A 19,482-nucleotide genomic window follows, 5' to 3' on the forward strand; every position below is an offset into this window, starting at 1 on the left:
TTTGTCTTTTCTCTTTTAAAAGTCGTAATTACGACTTTTCAAAACTCGTTATTATGAGAATTAGGTCGTAATTACGAGAAAAGAAATTACGACTTTTACAATGATGATGAAAATCACCGTGATATAATGACAAAACAATAAATAGAATCTTATTATAAACTATTTTTTCGCGTACGCACGACCTTTGAAAAGTCGTTATTACGACTTTATACTGGTTATTACGAGTTTTAAAAAGTCGTAATTACGAATATTTTCTCGTAATTACGAGTTTAGAAAAGCCGTAAGTAGTAAGAAAGTAATACCTTCCAGACAAAAGCATTCCTGTGGAGCGTGGAGCACCAACAAAAGCATTCCTGTGGAGCATAGAATTTCCAACAAATTCCTGTGGAGCATAAAATTTCCAACAAAAGCATTCCTGTTACCTTCCGGACAAAAGCAATCCTGTGGAGCGTGGAATTTCCATCAAAAGCATTCCTGTGGAGCGAGGAATTTCCAACAAAAGCAGTTCTGTGGAGCATGGAATTTCCAACAAAAGCATTCCTGTGGAGCGTCGAATTTCCAATGAAAGCATTCCTGTGGAGCGTTGAATTTCCATCAAAAGCATTCCTGTGGAGCAGCATTCCTGTGGAGCGTAGAGTAAAGAAACGAACAAAAGCATTCTTGTGAAGCATAACACAGAGGCCAGTCAATACGTTTCACACAATAGAAGTTAACAATAACATTCCAGGATCAACGTTTCATCCACTCATAGAATGTATGGTGCGATGAATACTCAGTAACCAATGAAACGCTAAAGGAAGTCAAAGTACACCAATGAAATTCAACTTTATGGAAGTTAAGCAGTGTTTAACTGTTGAAGCTTTCATTCGAGCTTAAACAGCGATCTTGTCAACAAGACGAAATCTTCATGCCAGTATACATCTTGAATCTGATCATGGGAACCCGAACAACTGACAAGTATGTATTTTTTTACACCAGAACTTCAGTGTTTAGTCAACATTTTTCTACTGAGATTGTTATCAAAGGAATATCATTTAACTGTGCTGAGCAGTATTACATATATAAAAAAGCTTGTATGTTCAGAGATTGGGAAACTGCGCAAAAGATTTTAAAGTGTGTTTCTGCTGCTGAACAAAAACGTTTAAGTAGAAGTGTGAGATGTTTTAATCAACGCCAATGGAATGTTGTGAGTTCCAATGTGGTGTATGCAGCATCTTCAGCTAAATTCACACAGTCTGTTTTTCTGAAGAAACAACTGTTAGACACTTTTCCCAAGATCTTGGTAGAAGCGAGTCCATATGATCGTGTGTGGGGTGTGGGTCTATCACTTCATGACCCTAATATTCTTAATCCATCTAAATGGAAAGGCAGTAATAGATTTGGTCAGATCTTAATGATGGTTAGAAATGAAATAATGAACACAGAGCCAAGTGAAAACTGATGGCTTTAAATGTGTTACAGTGATGTAACTTGCTATTTTGAACAGAGGCAAGAAAACTACATTCTACTCGTGGAAGCAGGTCATGCGAATGCCACACACTCTAAATGAGTCAGTCATAACACGATCGCCTGAGTGGTTTCAAGATAGGGAAGAATGCGCGAAAGATGGAAAGAGAAAATTTAAAGATGAATACAAGACAACAAAGAGAGTCATTATCAAGAAGATGAAAACCTTACCACTCAACGCTGATGAAGTAGATGTGGCTACAAAACTGAAACAAGCAGAGGATCTTCTCACGTTGAATTACTCTTTAGAAGTGAGTAAAACGATCAGCCAGCTCGTGTGTGGAATGTGTATTCCTTGTTTGTTTATTGAAGAAGGTGATCCAATCGTTTTGGGAGAACATTCTTGTCGCAGGTGGATAAATACTTCAACGCGGCACTTGAGGATACGGACAATGAACTGGTAATAGGAAAATGGATGAAACTTGTGACTGATGATCAACATCTGTGCTCAATGCCTGCTTTCCATTTAGTACCTTACCAGTGTAAGGACTATCGTGACAATACATTCAAATCACCTGAATGGGTGAATGGTTTGAAGCAATGCGTTGTAAAAATGTTGAAGTTGCAAAAACGCATGTAGACTGTTTCCATGTCATATCATTTTATCAGTACCAAATATAATGTGTGTGTGTGTACTTTAGCAATATTCATACTATGAATAAAACATAAATTATGCTTACATCTTTGTTTGTCTTCTTTTGATAGTTATCAAATGGTTGTTCTTTAATAGGTGTCTGTTGACAGTGCTTCTCTCATTTCAACATGAAACCACAACAGAGAAAGGTGCTAACAAAGAAACAGGAGAAGATGTTAGAAAGTTACTATTTTAACCCGCTTGAACCGGGAGCTTTTTATGGTCCTGAGAAACTTCATAGCGTTCTGAAATTTGCTCATCAACCAGATCTCAGACTGAGCACTGTGAAACGTTTTCTAAACAAACAGGACGCCTACAGTTTACACAAGCCGCCCAAACAGAGATTCAAAAGGCTGAGAGTTCGAGTGAATTCTATAAATGAAATGTTTGATGTAGATTTGACCGACATGACTTGTTACAGCAAGGAGAATAATGGCGTGCGTTATTTACTGGTGGCTGTTGACATACTAAGTAGGTTTGCTTTTGCCCTGCCTTTAACAAATAAGAGACCAGAGACAGTACTGAAAGCTTTCAAAGAAATAATTCAGGAACGAAATCCAATGAAAGTGCGTGTGGATGGTGGTTCAGAGTTTAAAGGAGTATTTACAGATTTTTTAGAAAAACACAATAGCACTCTGTTGCACATAATGAAAATATCAAAAGTAATTATGTGGAACGATTTAACAGAACACTGAAATCACTTATTACACGTTACTTGACCCATAATAACACCAAGTATTATTTAGATGCACTGCCCAAGTTGATGGGCAATTATAACAACACCTTACATTCTTCTTTGCCCAACCTTTCACCAGTTCAAGTCAAGAAGAAGAATGAACTGAAAGTATGGGAACATTTGTATGTGAAGCCGTTGTTACTTAAAAAAAGCTCCAAACACAACAGGTCAAAGGCATTTGTATTTAAAGTAGGGGATCTTGTTCGCATTCCATACCTCCGGAGACCTTTCAGTAAGGAACTTGATCTGAAGTGGACTCAAGAGCAGTTTAAGGTGGCTAGACGATACAAGAGACAAGAGATAGCACAGTATAAGATCAAAGACTTTCATGATAAACTGATAGAAGGTACGTTTTATGTCAACGAGTTACAAAAGGTGGAGAAAAAGGAAAATGTCTTGTGGCAGGTAGAGAAGATTTTAAAGAGAAAACGTGTGAAAGGGAAGACCTACCTGTTAGTGAGGTGGTTGGGCTGGCCGAGTTCCTTCGATTCTTATGTGGAGGAAAGTGAACTGAAAGATATCTGATGGAAAGGTACATATTTCTGAAAAGCTCAGACTCCAAACAATCTTATTTTAACAAGAATACGCCTTATGATATTCGTGTCAAACTAAATCAAAGGTTGAATTTTGATGGATTCTGGGTTGTGTCTTTAACGGAGATTAATTTTGGTAAACTTGACATCACCCACATGATTGATCCATATGTGGACGTGTTATGCAATCTGTGTGATAGTTCTTTGGCAGGTGAACAGCAGTTGCCTTTATTGAGACGGCTTGATCTCAGACAAGGTCCTTACTATAGCTTTGCCTATGAATACAATATTCCGATTAAAGTCAAAGAATCTCCACACACAGAGGTGTGTATAAAGGCCAGTAACGGCATGTCGCACTCATTTCTAAAGGAAGTGACATATGTGACACTGCACTTGAGACGGTATCCCTTCGTTGATTAACCATGGAGTCCACACCTTTGTATGTCCCTGATTATGTCAAATGGACCCACTATTTCAAGAAACACATGAAAGGAACATCTGCCTTAGTGAATGGTAAACCATAGGTGAAAGTGATCACCACACGACTTCAAGTGAAGACTGAAGAACCCAAGATCAAACTGGAATTTACATCAGAGACACAGAATATTGTTGAGAGAGCCAATGCCAAAGAAAAGCGACAGAAATCTTTAAAACGAGCTGCAGGTGACCAAATCACCACTTCAAAGAAGATCCGTCAGACAGAAAACATTCCATCAAAGACCGTTAAGATTCTCCAGTGTACCCCTGTTCGAGAAAACGACGTTTTCAGTTAATCATGTCACTATTGAATGATAAAGACTTTGAGGAACTGATACCACCCTCTCTCAGTCTGTTTATTTTACCACCATACCAGACCAGCATCAATCAACATTATTTTGATGAAGTGCGACCACTCAGCCAAATCAATGATTCTTCACCGTTGGAATTTCAAGTAACGAATGCTGGAAGTGATTACATTGACCTGAACCGTACCCGCCTACATGTGAAGCTCAAGGTGAAACATGCAGATGGCACTGATCTTGATGACAAGGAACATATTGTCCCTGTCAACTTGTTTCTGCAGGCCCTCTTTTCCCAGGTGTCAGTGTATCTGCAGAATCAGTTGGTATCTTCTACAAACAACCATTATGCTTACAAGAGCATGATGAAAACTCTACTCAACTATGGAACAGAAGCTAAAACTTCACAGCTGTCATCTCAACTCTTCTACAAAGATGTGTCTGAATCCAACAATGATGTGGAATCGTCTGATCCCTACACTGGTCTCAATACAGGAGTGCAATCTCGTGGCGGCTTCATTAATACTAGTAGAGTCTTGACCATGTCGGGGCCATTGTATGAAGATATCTTTCACATGAACAGACATTTAGTCAATGGAGTGGATTTGACAGTGAAGCTGTACCGCTCCTCGCCCCAGTTCTGTTTGATGAGTGGCAAAACAGGTCAAGATTACAAGGTGGAAATTCTGGATACCTACCTGAAGGTGTGTAAACTGAAAGTCAATCCAGCTCTTATTTTGGCACACAACACCTTGTTTCAAGACAGCAATGCTCTGTATCCTTACACCAAAAGCGAGGTCAAGGTGACAAGCATCCCAACCACTCAACTGACACATACCATTGACAATCTGTCAAATCCTATTGCTAATCGTTACATGGTAGGCTTTGTACTCAGCAACAGCTTGAATGGATCTTACACTGGTAACCCCCTACAACTTCCAATCTAGTATGCTGAAAAACATCAGCCTGTACATCAATGGTGCCAGAGTCCCCGGACGTCCCATGCAGGCAGATGACGTTGAGTCCTATGTGCAGATGTTCGATGGGATGTGTCTGTGGAAAGAAAATACAGGAAACGGAATCACTCGGAGCGACTTTTTGCTCGGGAGTGCCCTGTTCGTCTTCGACATTGATAAAGTATGCAGTGAATCCGACTATCTGAATCTGTTGAAATCCGGTACTACCTGACTAGAAATCGAGTTCAAATCCGCCCTCACCGAAACACTCAGTTGTGTTGTTCTGAGTGAAAGATATTCCCTCATCGAAATTGACAAGACCAGGAACGTGTTTGTGAAGTAAAAAACATGAAAGCCTCTGACCTTGCATGTGCTATTCAAAGCGACTCCATCTTAAAGTACCATGTCTTAGGTGTGTTTGCCAAAGATACTTTACCTGTGCTAACTAGAGTCATGCTTGCACGTGGAGTGGGTCTCATTGTCAATACTGAACCAGCACAACAGAAGACAGTTACAGTCCTCATCATCCAACCTTTGTGGTCATTATTGTTTATATTATTTGTTGTATAAATGCAAAACAGAACTTACCCTTCAAACCCTTGTGCAGATATTTGATGTGCAAGTCCGTTTTAACAATGATGAGCATGTGTAAAAGTTTATCTGTTATTGTTTGTTATCTTGCCATACCTGTGTCATTTAACATACTACTGTACTTGTGTAACCCATTACAAAAATGAAATAAAAAAAATAGTGTAGTCATTCGAGTTTGTTCTATAAATATAAGTAACTCAGCTGTATTGTCACAGTTGAATTATTGTGCTCAGAGTGAGATCATGGAACGTAGGTGTCTCTTACCAATACAAACACCTACCACCATATCTGTGATTGGTGGATCTTCCTCAGGGAAAACAGTTTGGGTGAAAAGGTTGTTAGAGCAGGCTAATCTGATGTTTGACAAACCTCCCAACCTTATTGTGTACTGCTATGTCGTATGGCAAGACATCTACAGTGACATGCAGCAAAACATTTCTAACATTCTTTTTATGGATTCCCTTCCAACTGAGAATGATTTGAAAATGTGGTCTGAGCAATCTGAAAAGAACATGGTGTTGGTCATGGATGACATGATGATGGATATATGTAAAAGTCCACTGATGTTAAATCTCTACACTACATTGTCTCATCATTGGGGAATCAGTGTTATAAATATTCAACAGTCATGCTTATCCTAAGGGGGATTGTAACCGAACTATTTCCTTGAATACACACTACTTCATTTTGCTATCTAACCCACGTTCTGCACATGAATATAAAATCTTGGCATCTCAAATATTTCCAGGTCAAGGCAAATATTTTACTGAATCATTTTGTGACGCAGTAGAGGGAAAGAAATTTCAATATTTAATGATTGACGTATCACCCTATTCCGATCCTCAGTATGGGCGTCTGCGCAGTGGTGTCTTTCCAGATGAAGTATGTATTGTGTACCAACCCAAATAAAAGCTACTGCTGAAAGTTATACCCACCAGTTGCCTGTCTTACCAATGAACAGATTAGTTGCTTACTGAGGTCATCATGGATGTTTGCGGACGATTTGAAGATATTGCTAACGATTGTTCAGTGATTTCAACCAATGCTGAAGTGTATGGACATAGCTTTTGTGAGCGATTAAAGTCCTTTGCCAGTTGGCCCGTGCAAATGAAACAGTCTCTGAAGACTATGGCACAAGCAGGATTCATTTACACGAGTCAATCAGATAAAGTCTACTGTTTCACGTGTCGATTGCGTGTACATAAATGGATGCCAGAAGATGAACCACTAACTGAACGTTTCAGGTTATCACCTCAGTGTAGTTACATAAACATGATAGCTTCCAATACTGAATGAGAGACATCGGCTATGGTGTATGAGGAATATTAGGGTCTAAGCATACATATATAAAAGTCACAATAACATAGTTGGATCATTTCACATTGTGATCTCTTCACATCAATATGGGTGATTTACTGGAAAACATCTGTCTTTTCTTCAGACACTACTGCAGGCTAATGTGAAGCAGAGAAAAGCTTTACTTCAATATGTGTCATGTGAACAAATGCATGCTATTAATAGCATGATGTTAAACATTTTGAAAGGGAATATTCCCCTCACACTGATGGATAAACTCGCTTGCACCGTCATAGGTTTCACATTAGAACATTGGCTGCCAAAGAAGGTTTTCCCAATCGGATTAAAAAGGAGGTGTTGATAAGACATCATTCGATCTTGCCTATTTGCATTGCTGCACTGTTAGATTACCTACATGATGAGCAGACCTATGGTTCTCATGAACAGGAACACATACCAACGTCTGATAGACAACCAGGAAAAGGAGAAGACAGCGACACAGGAACAACAGATAATGACAGTGACTCCAGATCGGGAGACGAGTCCTCTGAGACTGAATGAGACCCCTGAAGAAATCACCCACGATGAAGCACAGATTAAAGCGAATACGAACTTGATTCTGGATCTACTTCTTAAGGATGTGTCATTAACTAAAACGATTGGCAAACTCGCCAAACTATGGTACTTTATCAGGGATCAGATCAGAAACACTGACTTCAGACTGAATGATCAGTTAGAAATTGTGTTAGATAATGAGAATGTGTGGATCGGAACTAACGTTATTGACCTCATTCGTTTTACTGTGATGCATCGTGGGGCTGTTACTTCAGGCTACCGTGACTTTCTCAAACCTTTAAAAATGCTCCATGTACCAAAGCAGCTTTTGTATAAGCCAGATGCAAAGAAAAAGAACGACAAAAAAAAGAAGGCAAAATCATCTTTATATCTAAAACGACAAGCACAACACGGTGTACCCGGTGCTAACACTACTGCAAAATTAAGAAAACTAGAGTCTTTCTAACTGTACATGCACATTGAATTCATGACATGTATTCTACGTAACTTTCTGATTGTAAAGCAATAAAATAATGCTAACACATGCGTCTTTAGTTATTACTATCTTCCATGTTCATGAGGACTCTGAGCTGCATCTCAAGTCTTTCTTTTCTGTCATCACAGAAGAAATGTCTATGCATATAATCAGAGTCATTGTAACGCACAGCGTGCTGGTCCTGAAACTCTAGCCCAAGGCTTACCCTCTGTTGCTTGGCTTTTTTCCAAGATGATATGAAGGGGCAGCTCATTCACTGCACGATCAAAGTATTGAGTAATACACTCGTCACTGTTCATCATGAGACACTGGTGATGTACTTGTGATGGATGATTAACTTCACATCCATAACAATTATCACAACATAACTTCCGAACAAGTCTCTGGAGTTCATTGAGATAGTGAGTCTCCAAGACGCCTACGAAAAGTCGTTTGTTTCGACGCAGCTGTAAGCGATTGGTTATTTGTCTCCTGTAGATGTGAATTTCATGCACAGTTACTGAATAGTTGGGTGTTTGACGATTCTCGACTTGTTGGAACATTCTTCTTGCACGCTGTAAACCTGCCTGCATGGCATCCTCATGGCTTCTTCGGAAGCTTCTGCCTTCATAATACACTATGTCATTGCTGCTGTTTCGTCTTAACTGGTAAATGAATCCGGTGGTACTCATGTTGCTGTAATCATAAAGATAATTAAATGAGTGAAACACTTTAAGTGTGATGATAACAGCAATTATTACTATTGATATTAGAATTATTATTGTTAAATTAAAATGGATAACATTCAGCAAAAAAAAAAGAAAAAAAAAAAGGAGGAGGGTACCTGTATCAATCACCCATCTCTGAAATGTGGAACTTGAACAGCATTACCACATACTCTTAGACTGGTGAATACCCATAGGGTAAACTATATATACCATCCTCTAGTACATAACTTTTATCATCTTAGGGGGATAATGCTATTTTGCTCAATGACTCAGTGTATAAAGTGTTATTGTGAGAGCAAATGAGTGAATAGGAACAATAAAAAGGTTTCCTCTCCAGGAGACTGTCTTTGTATTTCTTATGGGTCAATTGCTTGGCAATGACAGATTTCTTTATTCCTTTAGCTGTCTTTTGGTTTGATACAGTGTTCTCATCTGACTGTATCAAAAAGGAATAAATTTTGCTTTTCAACCCTACAAACTCTAAAATGATCTTTCCTGCAGCTTCATCCTTCATCTTTCCTGTGACATTTTTGTTTTCATTCGAATACAGTCCTTTACGATCGTTCTGATCATAATTGGAAGTATCAAACAAATGCAGATTTTGCTTCATGAATGTGTAGGGATCAAGCAAAGTCTGGTGTGGAGGGGCATGAATGTGCAAAAAGAGACTGTCTGTGTCTGTCATGAGCAAGTCCAATTGTTCTGGTTCATATTGCCGTTGCATGACATCATAATAGAAAGAAAGGATTTGAAATTTGGCTAAATCCAAAATACTGAAACCAACAGCGATAGGTGGATCTGAAAGGACAGACACTTTCTCCATTTCCACGGACACAACATCTTCTGAAAACACTTTCACCTGCTTGAAATTGGTTTGGCTACATAACTGCGTAATTGCTGCCTTTGGGTCACTAAGTGCACGGATTTCCGCTTGCGTTTATTCATACAGAACCTGCCAAACACACAATTATTCATAAGTTTATATCGGTCTTTCTCACAGGCATCAGTTGCGTGTTTGCGTCTATCCAAATTTAACTGAACATAGAGTTTCAACCAGGGACCTTGCTTGAACTTTAACACCCTATGAATGTGTTGGAGGACTAGCCCATGTCTCAAATACAGTTGCAAAGTTTTGAAATGAACCACATAGTTCAAGCGATCTTTCAAAGTAGCAAACAATTTCTTGTCTGAGGGTTTTTGACACCGGGAGGTATAGAACTGGCTGAGTAACTCTTTGTGATAAGGTGAAAAGTCCTCAAAGGGAATGTTGTCATGGGTAAGAGCCATGGGGAAAGCAGCATGAAGTTTGTGTAAATGTTTAGGATAGTGCAAGTCCACTTCCAAAATGTAACCCGTATCCCCTTGGGTATCTATTGTAACCCAATCAATAGTTTTATAATCTTGTGCTGACATGAACTGATAGTTACCAATAGGCAGGGGTTCCAGCATAACTCCAGAATAAAGACTGTTAAAGTCCATGTACAGAAGCACCGAGGCTCCTTTTTCGGGGTTATAATTAGACATGTATTCATTGTTGCTTTCTGCAAATTTCTTACCGATGACGGACACGCCACCCCGAATGGAATTTTCCACAAAATTGTAACTATCTACATCAGTGAAGAGATCAAGTTTGACCCTGGTGACTTTCAGTGCTGCATCAATACAAAACCCAGGCATGGAATAGTAGTGACAGATGTCAAGTCCATAATCTACTAAACATCCAGTTCTGAATGTTTCGACAATATCAGCCAACAACAGTGTGTCTACAACCACATACAACCGTGTAAAGTCAGACATTGTGTTGCATGCGAATGTATGCCACAATTCATGGGCAAAGGCATAGTCTTCATCAGTAATGCCTTTATCACTCAAGGAACTGTAGAAGGATTCTTTAGGTGGCAACTGTGTGTCATTTAATTTTTCCCATGAATCCATGTACTCATAAGGAAAAGGAAGCTTTCGAGTCATTACACCAACATGCTGCGGGAACTGCTCTTTCAAGAAAATAAATGTGTCTAAACCTTTATTCGTCTGATTCTTAGTCAGAGCATCTAAAGAGCTTTGCAAAAATTTGCAAGAATCTAGGAAGACCAGATCATTGTCCACAATTAAAGACAGAAACTGTTCAGAATTATGGGGTATGATCTGAATACTTCGCTCTCCAAATTCACCCTCTGCTTCAAGAATAAGATGCCTATCGTAACGCTCTGAATTGTGCAACATCAGATACACTTTCTTTTGCAACTGGAAATTTAGGTTACACTTGTTGTGTAATACTTGTCTAAAAGCACCGCTGAGATGGTCATGATCTAACACCCTGTCTTTCCCTAACTCTTTTCCACATAATCCAAACTGAGTTGTGTTTGCTATAGTTGCCCTATCCTGATGAGATAATTGCATGGGAACAACATTGGCACAAATCTCCTTAATTTCATCATATACTCTTAAAATGTCTTAAATAAAGTGAATAAAGTGTTCTGCTGCATCTGAACCTACATAGGTTTGAACAGATTTCAAATACCGCTGCTCCGAACAAATAACTTTGTAAGCATAGGCACAAGGAACAAACGCGAAGCATGATTTTCGACTTGCAACAGCAAACTTTCAAAATCGGCCACAATAAGAAATTTAGCTCTTTCTGTTTTACCTTCAGATCGTAATCCAAACTGATAGACTGCTTTCTCGGGTTTAGGCATATTGACACGTTGGGCCTTAACAAAACAATACCCCTTGTGCTTATTCAACCTTTCTTGTGAGCTGTATGTCCACAAACATTTTCTGCAAATATGATACTGGTTACTACGTTTTTTCTCAGGGTTTTTGACAAAAAAATTCAAATTAGTGATCAAACAAAAATGGGTGTCTGCTTTCGTTTCTACATCCATAAGTTGGATACGTTGCTTATGTAAAGTGGATAGAGAGTTTTATCTTCGAAGCCATACACATTGATACTCAACTGATTGACTTGTTCAAACCGTGGGATTTGTTTGAGTGTCATCGGAAAAGTAAACCCATCCAAATTCAATCTGTTCAGAAAAGGTTGATAATGCTTCACCCGTGTTGGATGATGTGGAGCGGGAAACAGTTTGGCTAAAATGCTATAGACATTATTGTTTTCTACATTCACAACGTTTTTAGTTTTGTATGCAATTTCTTTGGGAAGAGGGATGTATGTACCGCCTTTAAAAGGCTTAAATTTAACGATGATCACTTTCATCATTGCAATGTCTACCACGTTTAAATTAGAATGCTCACCCTGATATTTATCTAGTGAACGCAATATCTTGTGCATGGCTTCAAGCTATTGATCAGACAAATTGGTTCCTTGTGTAGCAATGACCATTGTGCTTCGAAAGTAGGCTTCATGAATACTAGCTGTTTCATCTTCAGTAGGTTTAACCATTCTGATGTGAAGGCACAATCCCCATTTCACTGACTGTTTCTCTCTGAGTTCTGCCTTGATCACATCAATAACGACAGCTTGTTGATTCGCCATAAAATGTAAAGCATCTGTAGCACCCTGCCCTTTAAACTCATACTCTCTCACATCTCCCCCTAAAGATTCGCTGGTACATGGGCGAGCATGATCAGAAGTGTCACCAACAGGTTCAGGATTGGAAGGAGTACCCGGTGGGGAGGGAATGGGAGGCAAAGAAGGGTTGGATGGTTGTGCAGATACTGTAGCCGTTTTTTTTCCTACTTAACTTGCCTTTGCTACCACCCCACATATCATGTCCTGTTCTATTCTTATGCAGTCGCAATGCTTTTGAAGTTGGAAACATTGTCTGACAAGACTGACAGGATACATCATTTTGTGAAATCTCGTTTATGAAGTAAGGATTGGGATAAGAAGGAGAAACATCAGGGGAGGGGGTGGGCGGTGGTGGGGGGTAGGGGGAAGGAATGGGAGGTGGTGATGAGGTGGAAGGAGGTATGGATTCTGTAGCCATATTTTTCCTACTTAGCTTGCTTTTGCTGCAGCTCCCCATATCATGTCCTGTTCTAGTCTCATGCAACTGCAATGCTTTTGAATTTGCGAAAACTCCATGACAAATCCGACAAGAAAAATCATATTGCGAAGTCATGTTTAGGCAATGTGGTAAGTGTGATTGAAAAGCAAGTTCATGGGTAAAGTGTTGAAAGCACAGTGAACATTGGCAAACCAAAGGATTGACTACTTTTTGACAGCTTTTCACATGACGTTTTAAACTATCTTTTCTGGAAAAATATTTTCTACAATACTGACATGAAAATTGCCCTCCAACTTTCCCACATATTTGTTGATGCCTTGTTAAATTTCTTTTATAACCAAAACAAGTGTGACAATTTTCACAGTAGGAGTCTCTACTCGTGGTGTACATAGTCATAGTAGGTATTCACCAACTAAGTGTGTATGTGTTGGTAGTTACCTGAAAACAAGCAAACGAACATCAACTCAGCATTAGACTAAAATGGTTACTAACAGTTTTAAATATTATGTCGTGATATTAATTTTCAAATAATACGTCAAGTGTATAAGTTTTAAATAATCTAACAAATGTATAAGTAAGCAGTAAAAGTGGAGTACTTGCTCTTTTGCTGGAGATTCCTATCCTAAGGATGCACGTTAATGGTTAACGTTTCCTGTACACTTTTGGTTGATGTTGACTTGGCAATTTCTCAGACGAAAATGGTGAAAAATATAAAGTGGACGGACTTCTTATTCTAAAACTATACATTTTGGAGCTCTATAGAAATATAAGTTCAAATTTAAGTGCAAACAGCTGCACACAATAAACATGAGTGGTTTGGCTGCTATTCAGAACAGTTTCAGATTGCTTCAAGACAGATGTATCAAACGGGTGTATAATAGGGTAGTACTAAGAACTGCTGAATCACCTTGACCGAGTACACAAGCTATACAATTTTTTTGTTGTTGAGAAAATGTTTACCATGGGATGGTACTGAAAACGTGACACTTTAACGGTAACTAACCAACTGAAGCGGACTTATACTGATGGTAAGTTAGTTTGATATAATACAGGTGTGCTTAAATGTTGTGGTTACAACAGTTTAACATTCAAAAATAATAAAAAATAATGACTTCAGCGCTGTATTTGCATTTTCATGGTCATAAACTTCTGTTCAGTAGTGTATTTCATAGTGGTGACTAACTTGCGAGCAGTAGTGTACAGCCATTGCTTATATTTCGCGGTTACTACACTTTCTCATTCGGAACAAAGCATGTGCAGTAGTTCATAATGACTTTAGCACTGTATTTGCATTTTCACGGACATAAACTTTCGTAAAGTAGTGTATTTACAACGGTGACTAACTTGCGAGCAGTAGTGTACAACCATTTGGGAATCAGTTTTGGTACTGCACACTCTGCTATGATATTATTACATCTGCTTTAAGTGCTTTGGATTATTATTATTATTATTATCATTATTATTATTATTAATAATTCACCCTTCCTTTTCAGCCATCGAGGGGTACAATGCTCGGTGAGACGAGAAAGGAAAAGACTGCTTCGGCGTAGATTGCATCGCGGATATTATTGTCACATACGCAAGCATCTCACTGTGTTTTCTACAATAAAATGCATACTTAAAATCAGAATGTGTGTATGTTTTATGTTTCAATTCGTAGTTATTCGCCCTCTTGGTCTAACAATGTGATATGAGCCTATACTACTTTACCTATACTACTACTAGTGTGATACGAGTTACCTCCCTTGGATCACGCGAGCAGGCCGCTCGCTTCACCCGTCTTTCGGTATATGTATTCATACCAACCAGCGTTCATTGTTTCCTCACTGTCAATAGTGTATTACCTCCCTTACACCGGTAAGCCTACAGGTATCTGGTGTAGCTGAACAGTTTGACCATTGCTTTTCCAGCTAAGTTTACTACATGATGATATATAAGAAGAAATTATTAGTTGCGAGTAATATATAGCGAGATTATCAATTTTCGAACAGGTAATGTTTTTAAGCTGAATTATTGTGTGAATGTTAGTTAACAATGAGATCAAACACACACACACACACACACACACCACACACACACACACACACACACACAGCTCTGTCGGGGTTTACCAGTGACAACCGCGAAGGCTAATTACTTGTTTCCAACTGGTTTCGAGGTTATATACACCACAATCAACTCTGGCGGGTTTATCGGAAAACGCTCGCGTTTCACTGCAAGACTACAGCGTTACTAGATAAAACAAGACATAAAACACATATTTTTATTACATAATCTTAGTTTTATACTGTGTTACGCAGTTTTAGACAGTGTTACGCGAGGATAATGCGATTACACGGTAACCTCCAAGGGTCTTTGTCGCAGTATGTGTTGGGGGTCGTCCATGTTTTCCTCCTCCTCCTCCTCGTGACGGCGGCGATGGGTGCGGCGGGAATTCCGTCTCCTGCGGTGATACCACCGCAAAGCGAGTCCCGATGGAATGCCCACCGCAGCCAGGACAGCCATGATGAGGAGTGTCGTCACCTCCGACTTCATCTCTGAAAAAAGTAATAATTTAATATTAACTCCGAATATTTAGTGGAGCGTCGTCACCTTCGATGTCATCACTATATAAAAGTGTTAAATTAATATTAACTCCAACTCCAAGTATTACATTTATAACTTCAAATTTACCACAAACACAGCACTAAATTATAATGATACTTACCACAAACACGACACCCCTCATCAGTGCCTCTGTAAAATCCGAGCAAAAATAAATTTGACAGAAACTGCTGATATTGTTTTCTATCAGTGGATTTTTTAGTATTAAAAGCAAATTTCGCGATGAAATTAAATTTAAAAAAAAAGAATGACTAAATTGTCTAATGCCAAAATTATAATCTGCGCGAGTGGGATTTCTCAGAACAAACGAAACGAACATTTTTCACAGGCCGAGTGAAAAAAAAAAGTTCGCACGCTGCTAGATTTATAGAATGCGACGTCTGAATGGAATATTGTAGTTGAAAGGTGTATATGAATGTGTGCGACTATGAAAACATTGTGTAGAGTGTTCGAGATGTAAATGTTTCAGTGAATATAGGGTATAGACATTGTTTCCTTGCGACTGCTGTAAAACATGTATTATCAGTTGGTCTTTTCCTCACCCCAACCGCCTATTCTGTCCTGACTGAATGAATGAATGATGTTTATTCTCGTAAATCACGGCAGTGATACAGAGAAGTAATTGGACACAGGAATAAGATACAATGAAGAAAACATGTCAGTGGAACATTTCCATACATGATCTTATATAACTTGCCAGTTTTAATAGAGTTGGCTTATAAGTAATGAACATCAAATGAGAGAATGTTACGGCAGAAGGATACATACAGTAGTACTGAGACAAAAACTTGTTTCTAATTTCTGAGAGTTTTGGACATTCTAATAAAAAGTGCATTTCATCACATATAAAATTTTTACACAATGTACATTTTCTTTCCTCTCTCACAATATTATACCATCTTCCTGTTTCAATGGGTAATCTATGATTTGCTGTTCTAAAACGAGCAAGAGAGATGCGTAAGGTGATTGGTAGTTCTAGTAAATAGGGTTCTAGAGATGGTAACTCTTTAAACATGTTATAATAGTAACCTTTAGATGAATTTTCCTTTGATTCTCGCCATCTTTGCAGAAAATTATCAATGAGAACATGTTTCACATTTTGTTTCAACCATGCGGCACTAATAACGGTTTGAGACAGCCAAATGTAATTAAAGCCTATATTTTGAAGAATGCATGACCAATATATATAAACATCTTGAATCTTATAAATTCATTGCATACCGTAAACATGTAATAAAGTTGTGAATGGGTGATAGATTTACGTTCGTTACACAATGTGCTATTAATACTGATTGCAATGCATATAGTTAAAATTAAATAATAAAATAAATACTTACCTTTTCAGAATTTGTTTTGAAACACTCTTTCTTGGAAAAAATGCTCCAATAGATTTAAAGATGAAATTATATCCCGAATTTCACCTACTGACAGCTGCACTTGACCATTTGACTGATTTACAGTTAACACTTCAGTCTGCCGGTTTAAAGTAAAATGTATTGAACAAATATCATTAGTTAACAAAGCGTTATGAACGTGAAAACTATTTCTATAAATTAAAATTTCGTCTAAAATATAAATTTAAAAAGATTTCAAAATTAGTTTCAGATGATTGCACACGTTAATAGAAGTATTTCCGTTATAAAATTCGATGTTATATGTCCAATCAGATTTAAAAGAGATTTCGAACGGCATGACAAGACAGCTGAATACTAAAAAAAATAATTAAAAAATCGCATACGATATATATATATATATGTATGAATCTGTAAAACATTTTTGTGTGGTTTTCTAACACAACGAACACCGGTGCTATTCAAAGTGCGTGACAAATTAATCGTATTTGAACGTATTCTGCTTGGGGATATCTTGACATTGTATCAGTTGTCAGATTTCGATGGATAAGATAAAAAATCGCAGCCTACCATCGCCGTTAGTAAATAGTAACAGATAAAGAATGGACTCTGGTCTACTAATTGTTATTTGCTTCTCCCACACGTGTTGAAACATATGTTTGCAGCTTGAAAATGAATAAAATTTACTTTTCCCACACAGGACAAAAAAAAAAAAGTATGATAGAGAAGTATAAAGAGTAGTCGTTATAAAAGATCGGAGGAATAGTTAAGCTATACATTTAGTACAGCAAGGGGTACTTCGAAAAACAGAAATTAGATTTTTTCAAAATGACGTCTAAAGAGGTTTTTTTAAGGTCATTTGGAATACAAAGTGAAACCGCGCTAAACCAAACAATCGATCAGTGCTTTTAGTGGAAAAAACAAATTCGTTGTTTGGAAGCTCAGACGTTAATTGTTGATTATTATAAAAGAAAAGAAAAACTTCGAAATAAGGCGAGAAGAGTGGCAAGAAGAAAACATATCTTCTGCAGAAAATATAAACGTTATTCAAAAACAAAGAACAAGAAAGTGGTTGTGAGAAAATTCAATAGAACACTGTTATGTGTTTTACGTACCAACGATTCACTTAGTGAACTGTTTTCGTGTACAGTAAAACACGAGGATATTACGAAATTTGTACAAGAAAAACTTGAGGATAAAACAAAGAACAAAAAAGTGGATGTGAGAAAATTCAATAGGATCCTGAAGTGTGATTTACTCGCCAACGATTCGCTTCGTGAACTGTTTTCATGTACAGTAAAACTCGAAGATATTACGAAACTTATACGAGTAAAAACTTGAGGTTGTTGAAAAATGTGACTGACATACACTTTTTCGTATATATAAGACTTCAGATGGTGCTATATAATGAAACTTGAAAACGTTGACAATTTTAAGTAAATTTATTGCATTTGTAGAGCTCAAGAGATGAAATATGAACAGTTATTGTTAAACTCTAATTTGCTGTGTTCTGAGCTTTTTCTTGTGTAATACACTGTATCGGGAAGCAATCGGCAAGTTAGTGATTAAGTTAAAAGTATATATTAATTGATCCTGACTGATTTATGTTTATATATGATATATGTAATCCGGAGAAGCATTTACATAAGCCAGCTCGGCTTGTTTGCTAAATACAGTCATGAACAATTGATGGAATAAATATGATTAAACCAAATATGAACTGAGCGAATGGTTAATTCAAACGGAATATATGGAGGAATGATTAATGAAAAGTGTTGTAGAGTCATAAGGTAAGTTCACTTATTTTCATTATTACTATTACATCAATTAGTCATATGTCATAAAGCAGAAAACATACCAATTACACATCTGCAGATGGGTATAATGTATACTTCCTACTCAAGTTCTAACATAATGGCGAAAACAAGTAACAGCGATATTATCTAGTTGGTGATCGTCTAAAAGCAACATTTAAGCCTTAGTGTTACGTTAGCACACTGAAACAGATAAAAAAGTTAAAGAGTGATAGAAATGTTAATAGATAAAGGTTAATGAATACCGCTATGAACAATAACATAATATTTTAACACTTAGTGAAACGTGAATGAAGTAGATAAAAATGTTTATAAATGAATTGACATCGGTGAAAGGGTTAACAGGTTCAGCGGCTAAAACCCACACACGAATAGATTTACTCTTGCGTTTAAAGAGCGGATGAGAGAGAGCTACCCCTAGTGTATTGATACTAATGTGCGGTGACAAAGTTACATGTTTGAACAGAGCGAATATATACAGAGCCAGCCTTACTGCTAGTCTCCTTTAGCAAAATGTGCTTCTATTGTGTGTAAGGTATTGACTGGCCTCTGTGGTATGCTCCACAAGAATGCTTTTGTTTGTTTCTTTACTCTACGCTCCACAGGAATGCTTTTGTTTGTTTCTTTACTCTACGCTCCACAGGAATGCTTTTGTTTGTTTCTTTACTCTACGCTCCACAGAAATGCTATTGTTAGAAAAATTCCATGCTCCACAGGAATTTGTTGAAATTCTATGCTCCACAGGAATGCTTTTGTTGGTGCTCCACGCTCCACAGGAATGCTTTTGTCTGGAAGGTATTACTTTCTTACTACTGCCGTAATTACGACTTTGTTTCTCGTAATTACGACTTTTAAAAGAGAAAAAAACAAAATGCTAATATGGTCCTAATGGGCTTTCGTACTTATACATGTAGACATATTGGAAACTTCTATCATTAGAAATGATAAAATC

General features: G+C 37.7%; 1 pseudogene; it reads left to right on the top strand.

Annotated features, from left to right (window-relative positions):
- The first annotated feature begins 934 nt into the window (after positions 1 to 934).
- Positions 935 to 2,086, top strand: LOC139477351 (uncharacterized; annotated as a pseudogene).
- Positions 2,087 to 19,482: the final 17,396 nt, after the last annotated feature.

The sequence above is a fragment of the Haliotis cracherodii genome, unplaced genomic scaffold, assembly GCF_022045235.1.
Source record: "Haliotis cracherodii isolate W230 unplaced genomic scaffold, xgHalCrac1.p SCAF_33, whole genome shotgun sequence".
Classification (NCBI taxonomy): Eukaryota; Metazoa; Mollusca; class Gastropoda; order Lepetellida; family Haliotidae; genus Haliotis; species Haliotis cracherodii.